At 36.9% G+C, this 18,964-nt stretch overlaps 1 protein-coding gene across 1 annotated transcript in view; it reads left to right on the top strand.

Annotated features, from left to right (window-relative positions):
- The window catches only part of ESD (esterase D), a 90,304-nt gene that overhangs the window by 624 nt on the left and 70,716 nt on the right, over positions 1 to 18,964 (top strand). The gene's annotated exons all lie outside the window — the stretch shown is intronic.

Below are 18,964 nucleotides of genomic sequence, written 5' to 3'. Positions count from 1 at the left end.
TATATATATATATTTTTTTTACAAATTCATGCCTTGTTGGTCTTTGCATTAATATGCCCCTGATTTTGATTTAAGTTTATTGGTATTGCGGGATAGCAGTTTTAAAATGTGCTTGAGTGTGTGTGTATATAAGAATGCGGAGAGCACATGCAGTCAGGTGTGTGTATATTTTTCAACGTGTTTTTAAAGCAATGGCACCACTAGGGTGCAAACTCTCAATCTATTATTCAGATCTGTGTTTCTAGAATGTGTCTGATATAATACTGTATTAGAGTTCTGAGAGGGGTGCTTCGCACAAAATTGATTAACCAAGGGGAAATGTGGGAATCAGGGTGTTCCCACTACAGAATGCGAATACAGCACTCACTGCCCTGACTACAAGGCAGAAAAGGACACCAGCTAAATTAAAACATAACTTTTAATAGTAAATTCAAAATAGGTAAGAAAATTAAAAACCATGGAAGGAGTAGGTGTGTTATAATAACCCTAGTAAATAGTATTTCAATAGGCCTTTCAGGTAAGTTAGCCTCAAATAGTCCAAGGGTTAAATCCTGAATAGCTTAAAGGTATCCAAATAGTGTTAACAATGCCACAAATCTAGGTAATATATCCTACCCCCCCAGTCTTGAAAATAAGATTGAGCAAATGAATCTATATATATATATATATATATATATATATATATATATATATATATATATATATATATATATATATATATTGAACAGATATCATTCAAGACAGGGTGGGAAAAGGAAGAGGTTATGTAATAAATGTGACCTGTGTGTAATGTAATGCTTCAACATGTGAATCTAAGTGATACACTGGTCTACCTATTAGGTCACACTTTAGGTGACACAGATCCCAAGTCCCAGTGTTGTGATATTCTCCCAATGGTCTGGGTTATAATGTTTCAATACATAAATCTCAATGGTACAATGGTGGGCCTCTTAGAACGCAAAAGTTATCACACAATTCCCAGAATTGGGATATCGTCCCAAAGATCTGGGCTATGATACTGTTTATATAATACTGGGGGCTTATTAAGCCACAGTGTAATGTACTTGAACTTATAGGTCCCCTCCTGGTGTATTAGGTTAATCCACAGTGCACAGTATAAATGGGCACTCTCAAATTCTGAGATCACTCTAAGAGAGATTATTGGTATTGGTCAGTTCTCTGTTATGGTAGGGTGCTTACAGGGAGTGCAGAATTATTAGGCAAATGAGTATTTTGACCACATCATCCTCTTTATGCATGTTGTCTTACTCCAAGCTGTATAGGCTCGAAAGCCTACTACCAATTAAGCATATTAGGTGATGTGCATCTCTGTAATGAGAAGGGCTGTGGTCTAATGACATCAACACCATATATCAGGTGTGCATAATTATTAGGCAACTTCCTTTCCTTTGGCAAAATGGGTCAAAAGAAGGACTTGACAGGCTCAGAAAAGTCAAAAATAGTGAGATATATTGCAGAGGGATGCAGCACTCTTAAAATTGCAAAGCTTCTGAAGCGTGATCATCGAAAAATCAAGTGTTTCATTCAAAATAGTCAACAGGGTCGCAAGAAGCGTGTGGAAAAACCAAGGCGCAAAATAACTGCCCATGAACTGAGAAAAGTCAAGCGTGCAGCTGCCAAGATGCCACTTGCCACCAGTTTGGCCATATTTCAGAGCTGCAACATCACTGGAGTGCCCAAAAGCACAAGGTGTGCAATACTCAGAGACATGGCCAAGGTAAGAAAGGCTGAAAGACGACCACCACTGAACAAGACACACAAGCTGAAACGTCAAGACTGGGCCAAGAAATATCTCAAGACTGATTTTTCTAAGGTTTTATGGACTGATGAAATGAGAGTGAGTCTTGATGGGCCAGATGGATGGGCCCGTGGCTGGATTGGTAAAGGGCAGAGAGCTCCAGTCCGACTCAGACGCCAGCAAGGTGAAGGTGGAGTACTAGTTTGGGCTGGTATCATCAAAGATGAGCTTGTGGGGCCTTTTCGGGTTGAGGATGGAGTCAAGCTCAACTCCCAGTCCTACTGCCAGTTTCTGGAAGACACCTTCTTCAAGCAGTGGTACAGGAAGAAGTCTGCATCCTTCAAGAAAAACATGATTTTCATGCAGGACAATGCTCCATCACACGCGTCCAAGTACTCCACAGCGTGGCTGGCAAGAAAGGGTATAAAAGAAGAAAATCTAATGACATGGCCTCCTTGTTCACCTGATCTGAACCCCATTGAGAACCTGTGGTCCATCATCAAATGTGAGATTTACAAGGAGGGAAAACAGTACACCTCTCTGAACAGTGTCTGGGAGGCTGTGGTTGCTGCTGCACGCAATGTTGATGGTGAACAGATCAAAACACTGACAGAATCCATGGATGGCAGGCTTTTGAGTGTCCTTGCAAAGAAAGGTGGCTATATTGGTCACTGATTTGTTTTTGTTTTGTTTTTGAATGTCAGAAATGTATATTTGTGAATGTTGAGATGTTATATTGGTTTCACTGGTAAAAATAAATAATTGAAATGGGTATATATTTGTTTTTTGTTAAGTTGCCTAATAATTATGCACAGTAATAGTCACCTGCACACACAGATATCCCCCTAAAATAGCTAAAACTAAAAACAAACTAAAAACTACTTCCAAAACTATTCAGCTTTTGATATTAATGAGTTTTTTGGGTTCATTGAGAACATGGTTGTTGTTGTTCAATAATAAAATTAATCCTCAAAAATACAACTTGCCTAATAATTCTGCACTCCCTGTATATATTTGGATATTGTGACCTTCATATGTGATCGACTTAGCTTGTCTTGCCGCTTGTAAAATCATTTCCTTGACATGGTAGTAATGTAACTTAATTATAATGTTTTTGGCTTTGGATTGGGAGGGTCTGGTGAGGGCTCTGTGGATTCTATCAAATAGTAACATGTTGATTTCTGTATCTGGAATAAGTTGGTGAAATATCTCTGTGACATCCGCTTGGAGATTTTTGTAATCTTCTGGGAGATTCCTGTTTCTCAAATTTGATCTTCTAGATCTGTTTTCTAAGTCTTCCACCTGCTCTTCAAGCTTTTAATATATATAGCATGATCTAGCAGAGTGTGTTTGATTTGAGGGATCTCTTCCGTGATATCATCAATCTTGTTCTCCAGCTCTGTTGTCCTTCCTCCAATTTCTCTTATGTCCTTCTTGAGGTCATATATTACTGTTTTCAATTCTTCATGAAAGAAGGCTTTGATCTGGGTTAACAGTTCGTTGTTTGGGATATCCTTTCCCACTTGGTTATCTTCCTCTGTTGGTTCTGCCTCAGTGGGTAGCTTTGTTGGAGAGGCTGCTTTATGAGTTTAAGTTGCGACTTGGATAAGCAGTCCTTTACTGTTTGGTTCCTGCTCTTCATCTTGAAGAATGTCCCCCTTCAGAAAATATGTTACAGAATTCGTCAGAGAATCAGATGTATTGAAAGCGCTCCACCCGTATTCTCCTTTGCTCACCTTGCCTCCCTTTCCTCCTCCAACAGTTTTACAAAAACATTAGTTAGCTGCTAGGTAGCATTATGACAACTAGTATCCTCAATGTCTCTTTGAAATCACTCCAGGTTGAGTTTTTATATGTTTAGCCAAACATTGCAAGCTTTAAATATCTCTCCAGAGTGTTGCTAATATTTCTTAGTATCTCAGGGTCTGCCGTTCCAATGTCAACGTGACAACATTAACCACAGAAAGTCTTGCTAAAAGTATCCCAGTCTCTCCTTGGTGAGGTGCAGAATCAGGTTAGTGAGATGTTATCTGCTGTGGCTTTTTTAGAACTACTTAGGTTGAGAACCCTGAATCTGATATTAGTGACTTCTCATGCTATCTGCCTATTTAGGCATACAGTTAATTAGTCTGCAGCTTTTTGTTGCTTTCTCTTTGTAATCTTCCCCCAGTGTCTCTCCCCTATGCTGCAGGGATGCTCCGATTATGGTATAAACTCACTCTCTAAGCAAGGTTTTATGATAAAGTGATATAGTGAGTAGGTGTGCAGTACAATCTGTATAATGATAGTGCATCTAAAATGGTGACTTTCCTGCCACTCACCCTTATGTTGCTGAGCCCTGGTGCAGTCTCCACAGCATATATGTGGTTTCCAAAAGATATTGTCACCTTCTTTTTGCCTGATCCCCTCAGCCTTCACTTCCAGGCAATGACTCCTGGGGCCTCCTCCACCTCCTCAATTGTTATACCTTCCGGTAAGCTGCTCCACTTTAAAAGCTTATTTTTAGCTTGTTATAGCCAATCCTTGGGTCCACTTAGTGTAATCTGGCCAGTCGGATGGTAGGGACTTTAGTTATATTGATTTTGGCCCCTTGCTGCACTTCTTCCAGCCCGGGGTAGGCCGCATCCACGGCCTTTCCTAGTTTTGGCCTGGTCCTGGGACCGCTCGAAAACGGCTCCAAAATTTGCCCTGCTGCTTCCCAGTAGTGTCTAGAAGCACACAGGACTTAATGTGTAGAGCTAGCAGTGCCAAAACAGCTTTAATAATACTCAATTTTGCAATCTCTGCCTGGAGCTCCAGCTAAAAGCTTCCTCTCAGTTTGCTGGCTAGCTCCACCCCCCCGGCTATCCTTAATTTAAATGCCGGATTAATAGTTAAACTGCAGAATATGTGATAACTATACCGTTGGGAGAACAACTCATCCAAAATTACCCATACTGATATACCATGCAATGTAATCCCTGCGTACACTTAATAGTTGCACCATAGACTCAGGTTAAGTGAGGAGCATACAATTGGGAGAACAACTCATCCCAGGATACCTATGGTATAATAACACTGTACACTACTCCTGTCCAGTTAAAAAAGGAGCCCCATAAGCTCCTGGTCATTCCTTAATGCGTTTTGTCCTTACTGGGCTTTTTTAAAGGCAGGGAGCCGCCTGTTCTCTGGGGATAAGTAGCCGGTGTAAACCGGAAGTTCTGCCTAAAAGTGATTCCCATTGGTTGATTTGAGTGTCAATCAATGCGGACATCATTGCCTGATTTGCCATATTCTAAAGGTGAATTATTGCAGCCTGTCAATATTGGCTTAAGGTGGACTTAAACACTGCCTTGCTGAAAGTATATAGTTGTACTAGATGTTAGCCCAAGAGCAATTATGTACATCAGTAAGTAAAGCCCAATCTAGATAAACGATTCTTCGAGTTCTAAGTTTATAAAGGGAAAAAAGGTCTGATATATGTTGTGGCTTACGTGCATTTCAAATAGATGTGTAGAATTCTGATGCTAGATGCTTGGTATTCAGGTATCAAACATTATAATTGAGCATACATATTTAGTAATAGCTCAGTACCTAGATGCTGGGGTTCTTAGATGAGTTACTAGTCATATACCTGGCACTAAGTTGGACTAGCTCCAAAATGTTTTCATGTTTATTATCATAATAGAGTTTTGGCATTATTATTATGAATACAAAAAGTAGGATACTGACTTAAGTGGCATATTGACCCCAACATCATAGATTAGCAGTCGTGTCCGTGATCTAGGTTATTCTCCGACTACATATTAGTGAATTGGTTGACTCTATTCTGATTGAGAAAAGTGGTGTTCAAATAATTTTTAGAACAGTGAACTATGTGCTAAGATCAAAAGAAATATATATATATATATATATATATATATATATATATATATATATACTAATGTATAATCATGATTGTGAAATGAGAACATGTGTGGTGTACGTCACACAGCAAATGACACCCAAACGGCGAAAAGGAAAACAATTGGACAAAAGACACTGGGATATTCAAACTCCAAAGGGGTGCAGGGTTTATTTTATTTATAAAGCTAGTTATATTGTAAAATATCCTGAAGTACCAGGATCAATCAATTTGGGTTTATACTAGGTGGGTTCTAAATAGTGATTGTGATGCAAGTGAAAGTGAATGTGAGTTAAAGTATACATGAATGAGGTTGTCATTCAGTTTAGAGTGTCCCTATGGTTAGACACAATAGTATGGGTATCCTATCTTGCACCTTGGTGTAAGGGTTGAGATATTTGATAACTTTATCAACTTCTTGTGATATCACAAGAAATTCCTTTGTGCTACCATGATCATTAATTGATCTGTTTATTGGGGTCATCCTGATAAGATTTCTATATAGTGAAGGGACCATTATTCTTTGGGGTCATCTTTAATGGTTAATATTGTTAAACCCGTTTTATGGTCCTGTATGTAAGTCTAGTTTCCATTTTAATTATTTTAATGTAACTTTCTAGTTTACGTGAGTCCACTCCTGTTGTTCTCTGTATAATAGTATCTTATTGTCTAATCGAACTCTGAAACTATTGTATCTTTCAGTTATCCTTCAGAAGGATAATCTCTATCCATTACAAATCTTGTGAAGATTTATATGAATATATAATAATTATTTTGCTCATTTAGCCCATTGGGTTGTACTGAATTCAGAAGATATATCCATCTGCTTTCGGCCTTTAGCATTGCTGTTTCTAGGTCTCCACCTCTTATGCCTAAACTCACATTTTCGATTCCCCAACATTGAATATCCTCTTTTCTGGAATTGTGGTGTTCCAAGGTGTACCATCAAAGACATCCAGCTGTACATGCAAAATTCTTCACCAACAAACAGCCTGAATGGGGATGGAATGATGAAGAAGCCCAAACTATTCAGGACTTAGTCTACTGAATGATGATTTCCCTCATGATAAAAAATGGAGGAACAAAATCACTAATCTACATTTGTTCCAAGAAACGTGAATGTGCCACAATTAGATATATTTAATGAGATGGTGTGTAATGACCTCACAAAACTGAAAGCATTACCCAAAAGTAACAATCTGACATACAAAGAAAGAGCGGCACTACAAGAAATGCAGAGCTGGGATGAAGTTGTCATACGTAACTCAGACAAGGGGGGAAACATTTTGATATGGCCATTGACGATGTACCTAAAGGAAGTAAATAAACAACTCAAAGATAAGAACTGCTACAGCAAATTACCATATAATCCCATGGTCAGCTATCAACAGAAATATAACTCTCTGCTAGTAAAAGCAGGAGAAAAAGGAATATTAAATGCCAAGGAAAGTAAATACCTGAGTGTACCAAAGCCGAAGGTGGCAACATTCTACTTGATGCCTAAAATACATAAAAAAATCAAGAAATTCCCCCAGGAAGACCAATCGTGTCAGGTATTGGTTGCCTCACTGAAAAGGAAAGCCAATACATTGATTTTCGACTAAAGTAATATGTTGCAGAACCTCCGTCCTATGTTCAGGACACTATGCAGGTATTACAAAGATTGAATAATATTACCTTAAATCCGACATCTTGGCTAGTGACCACGGATGTAGAATCATTATATACATCAATAAACCATCACAATGGGATTCAAGCAATACGTTACTTCTTGGAACAAAAGTCTGAGGAGGATGAAGAACACAACAACTTCATCATAAAACTACTAGAATTTGTACTGCAAAATATTTTTTTCATTTTTGATAACCAGTATTACCTCCAAATACATGGGACTGCCATGGGCACAGCCTGCGCTCCCACGTATGCAAATCTTTTCTTGGGTTGGGGGGAGGCAGTGGAAGTTTTCACTGATGTCAATACAATATACACTGACAAGATACCAATGTGGTTGAGGTAAATAGATGACATCTTCTTCATATGGGAGGGTACATATGAAGAATTGATAACATTTTTGGAAATATTAAACAAAAATGAGCTGAACATCAAATTGACCCATGAGGCCAGTCAAAACACCATCAACTTCCTAGATTTAACAATCAAGATAGATCCAAATGGCAATATTCAGACCGATGTATAAATCGAAAACGTACACGTACCAGGAACTATAAGAGGCTTGCCCACAGGAGAATTGCTGAGGGTACGAAGGACCTGCTCGGAGGAGAGTACTTTCCAACTGAGAGCAACCAAACTAACTACAAGACTTAAAGAACGAGGTTACAGTAAGAGATGCACTAAAAAGGCTAAACAAAGAGCCCAACACACAAATAGACCAGAACTAAGGACAAACAAGATGTACCTAGACTTGTCCTGACATATAACTCACATACCCCGGAAATAGTAGAAATCATATCTAAACATTGGGAAATCCTAATGACAGACCCCTCCTTGAAATCCATCATAGGAGACAAGCTATAGGTGGTCTAAAAACCTAAAAGACCTAATAACTAGTAGCCATTTTCAAAAAAGGAATACCAGAACAGCCTTTAATCCAGGCTCATTCAAGTGTGGAAATTGCAGCACTTGTAATTATATAGTGAGAACCCCATCGATATCGGACAGATTCGGCAAAAATCACAAAATTTGCCGGTATATTAGCTGCAATACAGAAAGGGTGATATATGTTATCCTCTGCAAATGTGGAAAGTATTATGTAGGAATGACGACAAGAAAGCTTAGAACTCGTCTCATGGAACATCTTAGAAATATTAAGAACGCAGCAAAAGACACAGGAGAAGAGAAAACTCTTACAAGTGTAGTCCTACATTTCTTGGAACACCACAATTCCAGAAAAGAGGACATTCAATGTTGGGGAATCGAAAAAGTGAGTTTGGGCATAAGAGGTGGAGACCTGGAAACAGCACTGCTAAAGGACGAAAGCAGATGGATATATCTACTGAATTCAGAACGCAATGGGCTAAATGAGAAAAATAATTATTATATATTCATATAAATCTTCACAAGATTTGTAATGGATAGAGATTATCCTTCTGAAGGATAACTGAAAGATACAATAGTTTCAGAGTACGATTAGACAATAAGATACTAAATACAGAGAACAGCAGTGGACTCACGTAAACTAGAAAGTTACATTAAAATAATTGAAATGGAAACTAGACTTACATACAGGACCATAAAACGGGCTTAACAATATTGACCATATAAGATGACCCCAAAGAATAATGGTCCCTTGACTATATAGAAATCTTATCAGGATGACCCCAATACATAGATCAATTAATGATCATGGTAGCACAAAGGAATTTCTTGTGATATCACAAGAAGTTGATAAAGTGATCGAATATCTCAAACCTTACACCAAGGTGCAAGATAGGATACCCATATTATTGTGTCCATAGGGACACTCTAAACTGAATGACTGAACCTCATGTATACTTTAACTCACATTCACTTTCCCTCGCATCACCTACTTAGTGTAAACCCAATTGATTGATCCTGGTACTTCAGAATATTTTACAATATAACTAGTTTTATAAACAAAATAAACCCCACACCCCTTTGGAGTTTGAATATCCCAGTGTCTTGTCCAATTGTTTTCCTTTTCATTGTTTGGGTGTCATTTGCTGTGTGACGTACACCACACATATGTTCTCATTTCACAATCATGATTATACATTAGTATATATATTTTTCTTTTGATCTTAGCACATAGTTCACTGTTCTGAAATTATTTGAACACCACTTTTTTCAATCAGAATAGAGTCAACCAATTCACTAATATGTAGTCGGAGAATAACCTAGATCACGGACACGACTGCTAATCTATGATGTTGGGGTTAATATGCCACTTAAGTCAGTATCTTACTTTTTGTATTCATTATAATAATAATAATGCCAAAACCCTATTATGATCATGAACATGACAAATTTTGGAGCTAGTCCAACTTAGTGCCAGGTATATGACTAGTAACTCATCTAAGAACTCCAGCATCTAGGTACTGAGATATTACTAAATATTTATGCTCATTTATGATGTTTGATGCCTGAATACCAAGCATCTAGCATCTGAATTCTATACATCTATTTGAAATGCACGTAAGCCACGACATATATCAGGAGTCTTTTTGCCCTTTATAAGCTTAGAACTCGAAGAATCGTTTATCTAGATTGGGCTTTACTTACTGATGTACATAATTTCTCTTGGGCTAACATCTAGTACAACTACATACTTTCAGCAAGGCAGTGTTTAAGTCCACCTTAAGCCAATATTGACGGGCTGCAATAATTCACCTTTAGAACACAGCAAATCAGGCAATGATGTCCACATTGATTGACACTCGAATCAACCAATGGGAATCACTTTTAGGCAGAACTTCTGGTTTACACCGGCTTCTTATCCCCAGGGAACGGGCGGCTCACTGCCTTTGAAAAAGCCCAGTTAGGGAAAGACCAGGAGCTTATGGGGGCTCCTTTTTTAACTGGACAGGAGTAGTGTACAGTGTTATTATACCATAAGTTGTTCTCCCAATTGTATGCTCCTCACTTAACCTGAGTCTATGGTGCCACTATTAAGTGTACGCAGGGATTACATTGCATGGTATATCAGTATGAGTAATTTGGGATGAGTTGTTCTCCCAACGGTATAGTTATCACATATTCTGCAGTTTTACTATTAATCCGGCATTTAAATTAAGGATAGATGATTTACAACACATATACAGCGGCTGTGCTAAAATATTGGCAACAAAGTATTAGCGATACCAACTGTTACAAGTTAGTCACTCCTGCTGGGGAACGCAACCAGCATGGAGATATCACAATATTAACTGTCTATTTACAAACTGTAACAAGAGATTTACTTTAATTAGAACTTAGCTGACAGCATACGACAGTGTTTAATATCTATACTCTGTGGCTAATATATGACAGTTGGAAGTGTATAACTAAAGGAAACCTGTATCAGCACCAACCGCTACAATAGGCTATAGTTACCAAGAAGTAGTATTACTACACTACTAATGCTGATTATTTATCAAGTTCTACAATTACAAGTAGATAAGAACCTCTATATTAGGTCATATTAACCCTTTTAAGTGAATAATCTTGACGTAGTACAATAGAATAAGGGGCACACTAACAGTACAGCGCTAGTGACAGTATGTCACCATGCTACACACTAGATGTTGAAAGGGTCTAATTAATTTTATTTACATACTCACAGAACCAGCACAGAGCCTGAACTTGAAGCTCTAGGGCTCAAGGAACAGATTTGATTCAATATTATACATGGTGACACTGACATAAGAAAACCCATACTTAATTTAATTATAGAACTAATAAACTCCGGTCCAAGCTATACATGACTTTATAATCATGTATCGTTTAATGCTAACTGCAAGCGTATAACAGATATATGTTAATACCATTTTATTAATAACGGTTATTTTGCTTGACCTACTGTAGCTATAATATCAAAAAATACAGGAAGTTACCCCTCTCATGTTTTACGTGACAATTAACTAAGCACCCTACCACAACAGAGAACTGACCAATACCAATAATCTCTCTTAGAGTGATCTCAGAATTTAAAAGTGCCCGTTTATACTGTGCACTGTGGATTAACCTAATACACCCGGAGGGGACCTATAAATTCAAGTACATTACACTGTGGCTTAATAATCCCCCAGTATTATACGAACAGTATCATAGCCCAGATCTTTGGGACGATATCCCAATTCTGGGAATTATGTCATAACATTTGCGTTCTAAGAGGCACACCTATGTACCATTGAGATTTATGTATTGAAACATTATAACCCAGACCATTGGGAGAATATCACAACACTGGTACTTGGGATCTGTGTCACTTAAAGTTTGACCTAATAGGTAGACCATTGTATCACCTAGATTCACGTGTTGAAGCATTACATTACACACAGGTTACATTTATTACATAACTTTTTCCTTTTTCCCACCCTGTCTTGAATGATATCTGTTCAATATATATAAGCAGATTCATCTGCTCAATCTTATTTTCAAGACTGGGGGGTAGGATATATTACCTAGATTTGTGGCATTGTTAACACTATTTGGATACCTAAGATATTCAGGATTTAAACCTTGGACTATTTGAGGCTAACTTACCTCAAAGGCCTATTGAAATACTATTTACTAGGGTTATTATAACACACCTACTCCTTCCATGTTTTTTAATTTTCTTACCTATTATTATTTTTAAAAAAAAATTTAAATATATTTTTTATTGAGGTTGTGAGAAAAAATACAGCAAGTGTTCATCTAGAGACAATAAAGATATAACGTCAAAACATGCATGGTGTACCCAAGAACTTAGCAAAAAAGAAAAAAATATGGAGATCTAACATATCTGGGTATTGAGTCTGTGTCTCTGGACAAATATCAAAACAATAAATATGTAATATTAGACTGTGTATCTAGTAAACGAGAATTATCTTGCAAGACATATATAACCAGTATACTGAAAAATAATAACAAAACCTCATTTTGATATTATAGAGATAAGTAAAGCCTCCACCTTGCCATTCATATAGTTATGTAATCTATAGGATGAAAGAGAATTTGGGGCAAGTAGGAGTTAGATTGTATTTGATCACTTTTGGATCAAGTTAGCGGGAAGGGGAGAGGAGATTCAGCGGGCAAGAGCCGCTCTAATTGGGGTGGGGGAGGGGATGGGGGGAGGAGCCTTATAAGAAATCAAAATAGTAAGGCGCTGGGAGTAAATAGGTGTCATCTAATATACCCACAGGGGTAGCCTTCAAGGAAAGAACTTATAGTTTGTTCAATAAATAGGGAGGGGAATAGCTTTTCAATGTGCAATACAGGTTGTCCTGCTCAAGACTCTTAAATTCCCAAGAAATATCGTTAGGTTGAGATAGTATGCATACTGGTGGAGGGAACGTATTAAGACAGGTCTGATAGTAAAATATTGGGGAAGTCTGACGTACATTTTAACATTAAGCAAATGGAGCAGTACAGGCAATATGCTAATGTCTAGATAATAAGACGGGAAGTAGTTATGTGAAAATAATTTGACTAGATTTGAGGGTAGATGGCAAGGGAGATAGGGAGAAGATGATTGTTAAAGCATACTTTTAAAAGATAATTCCAATTTTCAATAACCTCCATTCTATACAAAACATAAGTATCACAGGTTACAGTAGTTTAAAAATTAGCTATACCAATAGTACAAACCAGCACTGGTAAATGTTGCGGCAAAAGTGTGTAAGGGTTAGTCAGACCTAGCCCCTAGGGGAATTGCGTACATTGGACATAAAAGCAGTTTATGTAGACTAATGTATATATAGTATTTGTATGTCTGTGGCAATTTCCTCTAGCATCCCTAATATCAAGTACCATTACATATCCATGGGTAATAACAGTGGACTGGCTTGTAGCTAGTCTGCATTTAGGTGGGGTGGTTGTCAGTGCTTAGCTTGTGAATACAGGCTGATTGCTTAAATAAAACATGTTCAGCAGCCTCAAGGATTGCTTAATAACTAGTACTGCCATGTCAAATAAACTACACATCTAGGTAGATAATTCCAAACAGACCCATAGCATATGTCACCACAAAAGAACGGTAATGTGTATATTATCCTATAAAATGTGAAGGGTGGAATAAAATTAAAGGAAAACACTCCAAACAGGTAACAACTGGCCAGGGGATCAACCTGTCCAATTATTGTCTAAAAGGCTGGGAGACCTATCTTTATGTCTACCAAACTATTAATATGAGGGACAGTAAGAATAGGTAGAAACTCAACCCATAATCAAATGCCCTGACGTGGTGATATAGGAAACAATGACTTATAGTATATATAAACAGGTATATCATAAGAACTTAACATTAATAACACTGCGTACACTTCCAAACCATAGTAAGTCTTTATGCGAGAAACTGTCCTTATGATCAAGAGTGTAGAAGAACAATCTGGCAAGATTTAAGAAATTGAGTCTCCAGCCATTTGGTTAAGGTTCCAAGTTTTATAGTAGAGCTATTACCCCTCGCCAGTTTTGCAAACAAATAGCGCTGGGTAGGCCCGTGTTGTAGAGGGGGATCGTTATCAGTCCTGTTTGCTCTCATTAAAGCGCCCCAGAAATAAAGGACTGAAATGGGTGACAATAGGGCTGTTGAAGGAGCTGGGAAACTCTATACACAAACGTAGCCGTATTACTACTGGAAGTTCACTCATGAGGTAAATATACAATCCATCAGTACTTATGGTATGCATGACCGATAACACAAGCCACCCGGATCAAAACGATCTTGTAGGGAGCCAGTAGGATATTTCTTGCCTCTTCTATGAAAGACTGGTAACTGAAAGGTCTTATTTGACCCAGATAGTAGAGGAGCAGGTAGGTAATGGGTATGGAGGCTGGAACATGAAATTTGCGAATCCGCTATGACAGAGTACTCTTGCGACATTGTCCTCAGCTTCCCTGTATGCCCCCACACATTACCCCCGACACCCACCTTATGGCGACTGAACTTGTAGGCAACTCTAGTGCGGTTAGTAGTAGGTTTTCTTCTCTTCAGCCCCATTCCGGTCGGCCGCCTCGGAACAGGAACAAAACATAGAGCTGCATGTATCTTAAGAAGATCTGGCGTCGGAGGAGTAGCGAACTGGAGATCCACGTCAGGAGGCCTTGTAGGAGGAATAAATAGATCACTGCTGATCTCATCTCTTCTCTCGCTGTAAAAACAAGAGGATTGTGAGTTATGATCTTCTGCTGGTAGGTCATCTGCTATGTTAGGGTCATCCTCTGAATCGGGTCCTCCCTGTCAAAAGAAAGGCATCGGGCAAGAGAAGCAAACTGCGTATCCATGCGGAGCTCCAGAGCGGCGAGCGCGGCCCAGATCTGTGAGTCCATCCTCTTCATTAGGCAACAAATCTCAATTGTTCCCGGTAGGTAAGTAGTGAAGAGAGACCGGGGTGTAAGTACAACTATGTCCCAGTATCGAAAAGTACTGACCACGACAGTAGAGATCAAGGAGCTCTCAGACTCTAGAGGATTGTGGCGCCTATGACATCATTGCTGTAATGGCTACTACTCGGCTCTCCTAAGGGTCATCTCTGTGAACAAGATGAGAAGCTGGGTTACCCGGTTAGGAGCTAGTGCTCCTCTGTGTACTGTATGGCTTAAATCCACTTTAATTATTTAAAGCTTAGGTTTTGAGGGTTTTTTCATGAAGTTTAATGTATTATTGGAGCAGGAGCTCTCAACACCTGCGTCTGCTCAGCTTCAAAGTTGGCTCCGCCCCCTCTTCTTACCTATTTTTAATTTACTATTAAAAGTTATGTTTTAATTTAACTAGTGTCATTTTCTGCCTTGTAGTCAGGGCAGTGAGTGCTGTATTCGCACATACATACATATTGTCCACAAAAAAATGTATACACACTTTGAATGGTTTCAAATAGAATGTTTATTGATATATATATATAGATATAGATATATATATATATATATATATATATATATATATATATATATATATATATATATATATATATATATATATATATATATATATATATATATATATATATATATATATATAGAGAGAGATAGATAGATAGATATAGATTATATATATATATATATATATATATATATATATATATATATATATATATATATATAGTGTGTGTTTTATAATGTAAGTTAAAGGGACTGTTAAGTCCAAAATAAACTTTCATGATTCAAATAGGACATGTAATTTTAGTCAACTTTGCAATTTACTTTTTATTACCAATTTTGCTTTGTTCTCTTGATATTCTTAGTTGAAAGCTAAACCTAGGTAGGATCATATGCTAATTTCTTAGACCTTGAAGGCCACCTCTAATCTGAATGCATTTTGACAGTTCTCACTAGAGGGCATTAGTTCATGTGTGTTTTATATAAATATATATATTATATATAACATTGAGCTCACACACGTGAAGTTACCTGGGAGTCAGCACTGATTGGGTAAAATGCAAGTCTGTCAAAAGAACTGAAAGGGGGCAGTCTGCAGAGGCTTAAATAAAGGTAATCACAGAGGTAAAATGTGTATTATTATAACTGTTGGTTATGCAAACTAAGGAATGGGTAATAAAGGGATTATCTATCTTTTTAAACAACAAAAATTCTGGTGTAGACTGTCCCTTTTAATTACGTTGTGTCGAATATTTTAAAGGGATAGGAAAGTCAAAATTAAACTTGCATGATTTCAGATAGAGCATGTCATTTTAAAGTTATGGTAAATCACATCATATATGACATCATCAATGGTATCAATAGTGGCAATCTTTAAAATTTTCCTACACAAATAAATAATATCTAAATGATCAATTACATCACTAGTGACATCAGTAATGACATAACCCATTACACCATTTTTCAAATCAATAAAAAAATGTTTTCTAAAAGAATAACACTCTAACTTTCTGCTTTTTAACCCTATTTTCCTCACCCTAGCCTCACTTGTACACAGAAGCATCTCCTCATTCTTCCATCTCACTTCCTTTCCCTCACACACAGCCTTGTCTTCTGTGTTGCCCCTTCTACCTGCCATATCTACATCACATCAGAGTATTAATTACCTTAAAGGACCAGTCAACACATTAGATTTGCATAATCAACAAATGCAAGATAACAAGACAATGCAATAGCACTTAGTCTGAACTTCAAATAAGTAGTAGATTTTTTTATAACAAATGTCAAAGTTATGTATAGTTCCACTCCCCTTGTACCATGTGATAGCAATCAGCCAATCACAAATGCATATACGTATAGTCTGTGAATTCTTGCACATGCTCAGTAGGATCTGGTGACTCAAAAATTGTAAATATAAAAGACTGTGCACATTTTTTTTTTAATGGAAGTAAATTGGAAAGTTGTTTAAAATCACATGCTGTATCTGAATCATGAAAATTTAATTTAACCTGAGTGTCCCTTTAATATGTACCTGTAACATGTTCCTTACCCTTCTCACACTCGTTTATTTTTACACCCCCTCCTTTTTCTCATACAATGAGCTTCTCATCCTTTCCATTAATCAAACTCTCTCATCCACTTATCTTTCTCTCTTATGCACATCAGTCTTCTCATCCTCAAACCTCTCTGAGATACGTACGCCTCCTTGACCTTTTCTTGCCCTAATTTCTCATGTACACGCAGCCTCTTCTATCCTCTTGATATTTGCTTGTACATCTTTTGGTTAGTTTTCTCAAGCTCACCTTAACTCATACAGCACTTATCTCCTTTTCCCTAAAACAGAGCATCTTCTTAAACCTCTTACACGTATTATACATAAAAACACATTTCATACAAACAACGTATTAAATAATATCTCACTACATACTTTTTTATATATGGTAAACATGCATATATTTCTACACATTTCTGTTTATGATACCATTAATTATAGCATATGTGATTTTATAAACAATATTGAACATTGTAATTTGAGATACATTGTAATATATGCTTCCACATTTCTCTGATGTGTAGGAAATTGTCACTACTAATGCCATTAGTGATGTCATTAAATGATGTTGTCAACCATGTCATATGTGATGTCATTGATGATGTCATGCAAAGCACCCAGAGCAGGGGCAGTTTAATTTGGGAATTTCCTAGCTTTTTAAAGAGCTATGGAACTCAAAAAATATATTTTGTGATTCAGATGGAACCTATTTTAAATGTTTTTTCAATTTACTTCTATCAAATTTTCTTTGTTCCAATGATATTCTTTGTTGAAGAGATACCTAGGTAGTCATCTGGAACACTGCATGGCAGAAAATAGTGCTGCCATCTAGTGCTCTTGTAAATGGATAACATTATTGCAAAACTGCTGCCTTATAGTGCTCCAGAAATGGGCCTGCTCCTAAGCATACGTCCCAGCTTTTCAACAAAAAATACTAAGAAAACAAAGAAAAAATGACCATAGAAGTAAATTAGAAAGTTGTTTAAAATTGCACACTCTATCTGAATCATGAAATAATGTTTTTGGCTTTCATATCCCTTTTAATGTTTGATTAACAACTAAAACTCTAGGCATTAATGTACTTTTTTTTTTTAGCCTTCTGTTAAGAAAACTGATAAATTTAAAACTTAAATTCTGATACCTGTTATTTATGAAAATATAATTTCTTGTTAACCACTCTGTTCATCCAACTCATCTCATTATATCTTCCTTCCAGTAGAACTTAAGTACTTATTGTGCATCTATAACATGAAATAATGAACATTCCACAAGTACAATTTAAATAAATACAAGAAAAAATCTATTAAAATTATTTTGCAGTCACTTCTATTAGAAATATACCACTGTTTAGAGCTTCAAAGATAGTAACAATAAAAAGCTATTTAGCATACCTCTTAACCTGTTTTCTATCAGAAATATCACAATTACTCACTATATATTTATTTTGTTTAAAAAAAATGTATAAAAATATATTTTGTACTATACTAATCTAGTATCGCCCTACTCACCTCTCTCACAAAATATTTATATTGCAACACCCACCACTTATAAATCATTTTACTCTCATCCCTCACACTTCTCCTAGGTCTAATTGCCATGGTTGAGAAAATGTCAGGGAGCTGTGTGCATCATTCGGTAATAACAGAGAAGATCGTTTACAAAAGCAATAAAACATGCATGCGTAAAAATGTGCTTGTGGCGCCATCTTGAATTTTAGTTTAAATAACTCAAATTGTTCACCCAATGTAACGGCAGACCCTCACCACACAATTTAGTCAAATACAAAGTTTCAAACAAATCCATGCACCTGTTTCTTAAAGGGGCATTGTACACTAGATTTATTTGCATAAATGTTTTGTAGATCTATTTATATATCCCATACAGATTTTTTTATTTATTTAAATGTATAGTTTTGCTGATTTTTAAATAACATTGTGCTGATTTTCAGACTCCTAACAAAGCCCCAAAGTTTTAGGTCTCCGGTTTGCTCCTGTTTGTGTAAAGAGTCTTTGCATATGCAGGGAAGGGGGAGTGTCTGCTCTCTTTGGGTTTCCAGCCCATCCCTGGGTGTCACAAATTAATCTCCTCAACAGTGCTAAATTGGGAGCTTCTAAGTACGTTTTTAAAAGGTTTTATACTAGATTTTTATATCAGAATCTGCGCATATTCTTCTTTATAGTAGTGTCTACTACATGCAGTTATATGAAAATTGATGTATGCTGTCCCTTTAAATAAA

This window comes from Bombina bombina, chromosome 3 (assembly GCF_027579735.1).
Source record: "Bombina bombina isolate aBomBom1 chromosome 3, aBomBom1.pri, whole genome shotgun sequence".
Classification (NCBI taxonomy): Eukaryota; Metazoa; Chordata; class Amphibia; order Anura; family Bombinatoridae; genus Bombina; species Bombina bombina.
The sequence above is the reverse complement of the archived record's forward strand: the minus strand, read 5'-3'. Positions and strand labels throughout refer to the sequence as shown.